The sequence below is a fragment of the Jaculus jaculus genome, chromosome 4, assembly GCF_020740685.1.
Source record: "Jaculus jaculus isolate mJacJac1 chromosome 4, mJacJac1.mat.Y.cur, whole genome shotgun sequence".
Lineage (NCBI taxonomy): Eukaryota > Metazoa > Chordata > Mammalia > Rodentia > Dipodidae > Jaculus > Jaculus jaculus.
This window is the reverse complement of record NC_059105.1, coordinates 64882195-64887008: the sequence shown is the minus strand read 5'-3', so window position 1 is coordinate 64887008 and position 4814 is coordinate 64882195. Positions and strand designations below refer to the sequence as shown.

At 45.7% G+C, this 4814-nt stretch overlaps 1 non-coding gene and 1 pseudogene across 1 annotated transcript; one reads left to right on the top strand and one right to left on the bottom strand.

Moving 5' to 3' along the window:
• Window positions 1–274: 274 nt before the first annotated feature.
• On the bottom strand, window positions 275–1103 carry LOC101611776 (annotated as a pseudogene).
• A 1320-nt stretch (window positions 1104–2423) lies between these two features.
• LOC123460414 lies at window positions 2424–2530 on the top strand. The gene has a single exon (XR_006636979.1). It is a non-coding gene; the product is annotated as a U6 spliceosomal RNA (small nuclear RNA).
• The last annotated feature ends 2284 nt before the right edge of the window (window positions 2531–4814 follow it).

Here is a 4814-nt window from a genome sequence, read left to right as displayed (position 1 = left end):
GGCGTGCCAGGGCGTCTAGCCAATGCAAATGAACTCCAGATGTATGTGCCACCTTGTACTTCTGGATTTACATGGGGACTGGGAGTCAAACTCAGGTCTTAGACTTTGCAGGCAAGTGCCTTAACAGCTAAGCCATCACCCCAGTCCCCACAAAGCACTTATTGATGGCTCTGGCCCCTGGCAAGAGTTCAAAAACAATAACCACACCAGTAGAGCAACTTGCCATGCCAAGCACTGGCCAGGTGTTTCACATCAGGTCGTCTTTTTACTTTCATCACCTGTAACGTTCTTCATTTTTTTTCTTTCTTGCTTGCTTTGGCTCTTTTCTGACGTGAGAAGCTATGGGTGTACATGGGACGCAGGATGGCCTGCTGATGTCCTTTTCGAAGTACTCCCTGGAAGCCACTCGGCTTGATTGTAGGGGACTCTGGTGTCCAGTTTGCTGGGCAGACTTCTCCTTGGGCCTCCACAAACTGGACCGCCTTCACCAAGCGGAGGGTCTCTTCCACACTGCGGCCGACTGGGAGGTCGTTGACACCGAGGTGCTTGATGACTGCGTTGGGGTCAATTATGAAGAGGCCCCCCCCACCGAGTGCAATGCCAGCACCTTGCAAAAGCACACCACAGTCCCGGGAGACAGGAGTGTGATGTGCATGTGGCCCAAAGCACCCCTCTTCCTCGGGGTGTTGATCCAGGCAAGAAGTGGGAGTCCGCGGACACGGCAACCACTTCCCGGCTCACGTCGCGGAGCTCACTGGCTTTGCCGCTAAAAGCATCAATTTCCGTAGGACACACAAAGGTGAAATCCAAAGGGTAGAGGAAGAGCACCAAGTATTTCCCCCTAAAGTCATCAAGGCTTATCTCCTTGAACTCTCCACTGACCACCGCTGTGCCCTTAAAATAGGGCGCCTGCTGGGTGACAGCGGGAGCATGGTGCTAAAGGCAAATTTCCCTTGGGCAGAGCCAAGCCATGGCGTGTTTGCCAAAGGCGCTCTTCTAGAAGCAACAGGCATAAGGGACGCAGAGGAAGAAATGCCTTTGGAAATGGTGCTCACGTGCCGAGCAACCGAGGCCCGGAGCAGCCTTCCCGCAGCCGCAGCCATCGTCGGGTACTCTCACTTTTGGTAGAGAATCTTCTCTTTTCAGATGGCAGTGACCTTGGGATGAAGGTATCATGGTGCTGGAAAGAAGTGACTGGAGTACTGAGTGACATCTTGATCACACCTTCCAAGGTTCGGGGTCCATTGTGGAAGAGGTGGCAGAAAGAATGTAAGAGCCAAAGGAAGGGTAGGACTCCTTACAACGTGCTCCCTCCAGATACAAAATGGCCTGCATATCCATGATCTCCCAGTGCCTGATACTAACTATGCAAGACCATCATATGAGGAGGAAATGAGGGCTGGAGAGATGGCATAGCGGTTAAGCGCTTGCCTGTGAAGCCTAGGGACCCGGGTTCCAGGCTCGATTCCCCAGTACCCACGTTAACCAGATGCACAAGGGGGCGCATGTGTCTGGAGTTTGTTTGCAGTAGCTGGAGGTCCTGGCGCGCCCATTCTCTCTCTCTCTCTCTCTCTGGCCTCATTGTCTCTGTCTGTCGCTCTCAAATAAATAAATAAAACAGAAAAAAATTTTTAAAAAGAGGAGGAAATGATCATGACATCAGAATAAAAGTGAGACTGATTGAGATGGGGAGGGGATTTGATGGAGAATGGAATTTCAAAAGGGAAAGTGGGGGAGGGAGGCTATTACCATGGGGTATTTTTTTTTTTATAATCATGGAAGTTGTTAATAAAAATTTGAAAAGAAAAAGAATGTGTGAGCCACGTGTAGGAAGAAATTCTCTAGGGCATTACTGTCACAGAGAATAGGTACTACCTTTGATAGAAGTGGGTAGAGACTGGTCCTGTCAAGGAGCCTCTTCTACCCCTGTCTTTCTACACACACACACACACACACACACACACACACACACAGTCACTCACACACACCAAAAAAAAAAAAAAAAAAAAAAAAAAACCCACAATAGTATTGAGAGTATTGCATAGCAGTGGTTTGAATCTCAGTCTAAGGTGAGTAATTGTTTGTATTCTTTTTATTATTTTTTATATGAGAAAGAGAAAGAGAAACAGATAGACACAGTGAGAATGGGCATGCCAGGGACTTCAATCGCTGCAAACCATCTCCAGAAGCATGCACCACCACGTGCATCTGGTTTCCGTGGGTCCTGGAACCTGGGTTCTTTGGCTTTGCAGACTAGCACCTTAACCGCTAAGCCATTCGTCCAGCCTAAGATGAGTAATTCTTGTTTCTAAAGGGCAGTGTTAAAATGTGAAGAGATATTACAGAAGTCATTGGGGTTGACTTATTTGAATGATCAGAGCATAACTGTCTATTAAAATATTTCTTTGTAAGATCCCAAGCCAGTGCTCGCTTCGGCAGCACATACACTAAAATTGGAAAGATTAAAGGAAGATTAGCAAGGCCCCTGCGCAAGGATGACACGCAAATTCATGAAGCGTTCCATATTAAAAAAAAAAAAAAAAGATCCCAAGCCAGACGTATTAGAAGGCAAAATCAAGGGCCAGGGAGATGGTTCAGTGGGTAAGAGCACTTGCCATGCCAACAGGAGGAGCTGAGCGCAATCCCCAGAACCCAGCACCCAGGCATGATCCTACATGCCTGTAACCCCAACACTGAAAAAGGAAGAGATGGGAGGATTGCTGCGGCTCCTTGGCCGAATAGCAGCTCCTAGTTCAGCAAGAGACCCTGTCTCAGGAAAAGAAGAATGATAGGGACAGACACCAAGTGTCCTCCTCTGGCCTCCACCCACATGCACACACGCTCACACATGCACATACCACACATGACACACACAGAGGTTTTTCTTTTTAGTCGTGGAGCACAGAGCCAGAAAAATAGGTCTCCATAACTAATAAAGTACCAGACCACAATTATAGCCTTTCTCAGTTGTTATTTTTTGCTCCTAAAAGCCTAAGACAATTTTTTTTATGATTTCTAGCCTTGATTTTTTTTCTTGTTTTGGCAATTTTTATACATGCATATAATGTATTCTGATCATAATCCTGCCCCCTTTACCTTCTCTTATCCCCCTCCTCCACTCCTTTCCACTGAATCCCTTCTTCTCTCCAACTAGTTCATCATTTACTTTGGTGTCTTTCTTTTTTCTTTTACCCTCCTCCAGTATCCATGATGGAATGCTGATGCGCCCAGTACCGTGTGGTCTTGGGCAGGTAATGACAGTGAGGCCAGGAATGTAACAGCCACTTCATGTCCCAGAATGCATCATTAGAAGACACTCTTCCTCATCCTCTGGCCCTTACGTTCTTTCTGCTGTGTCTTTCAATGTTCCCTGAGCCTTGGGGTGGTGGAGGCAGTGTGTGTGTGTGTGTGTGTGTGTGTGTGTGTTACAGAAGTCTTATTTAGTGCTGAGCACTCAACAGTCACTTATTTTTAAATATTTTATGTATTTGAAAGAGAGAAAGATGGGCTGGAGAGATGGCTTATCCATTAAAGCACTTGCTTGCAAAGCCTGAGGACTCAGGCCCCAGTACCCTCCATAAGTCAGATGCACAAGGTGGCACATGCATTTGGAGTTCATTTGGTTGAAGGCCCTGGTGTGTCCATTCTCCCTCTCTCTCTTTCTTCCTGTCTCTCCCTCTTTCTCTGTCTCAAATAAAAATTAATAATAAAAAACCTTTAAAAAAAAAAAGAGAGAGAGAGAGAAACAAAGAGACAGATAGAGAGAGGGAGAGAATGGATGAACCAGGGCCTCCAGCCATTGCAAACGAACTCCAGATGCATGGGCCACCTGGTGCATCTTTTGTGGGTCCTGGGGAATAGAACCTGGGTCCTTTGGCTTTGCAGGTAAGTGTCTTAACCATTAAGCCATCTCTTCAGCCCTCACTTGTTTAGAACTTTGATGAGTTTTAAGTCTCTTCAGTAGTCACTGCCGACTGCAAAAAGGACCTTTCCAGAGCTGGGTATAATAGTATCTAATCCCAGGATTTAGGAGATTATAAAGTAGGAAGATTGCTGTGAGTTCAAGGCTAGACTCAACTAAGTACTACATAGTAAGTTCCAGGTCAGCCTAGGCTAGAACAAGACCCCTGCCTTAAAAAAAAAAAAAAAAAAAAAAAAGCTTATCTGACTGAAGGTCAGAGCAACACGACTCTATGTGCATAACCATAACTATTTAGAGACCAATTTGATGACATATCAATAATAGCTTCCCTCCTTATGGCCCATGGCCTTCCCAGCCATTTTTAAAATTTTAATTTTATTTATTTATTTATTTATTTTGTTTTCTTGCTTCATTTTTGTTTGTTTGTTTTGTCCAAGGTAGGGTTTTACTCTATCCCAGACTGACCTGGAATTCCCTGTGTAGTCTCAGGGTAGCCTTAAACTCACAGCAATCCTCCTACCTCTGCTTTCTGAGTGCTGGGATTAAAGGTGTTCGCCACCACACCCAGCTTAATTTTAATTAAAAAAATTTTTTTTTGTCTTATGTTTATTTGAAAGTGACAGAGAAAGAGGCAGAGAGAGAGTGAGAGAGAATGGGCACACCAGGGCCTCCAGCCACTGCAAACGAACTCCAGATGAATGTGCCCCCTTATGCATCTGGCTAACGTGGGTCCTGGGGAATCGAGCCTTGAATCGGGGTCCTTAGGCTTCACAGGCAAGCACTTAACTGCTAAGCCATCTCTCCAGCCCTTAATTTTAATTTTTATTTATCCATTTTGAGAAAGTGAGAGAAAGGCAGACAGAGAAAATGGGTATGCCAGGGCATCCAGCCA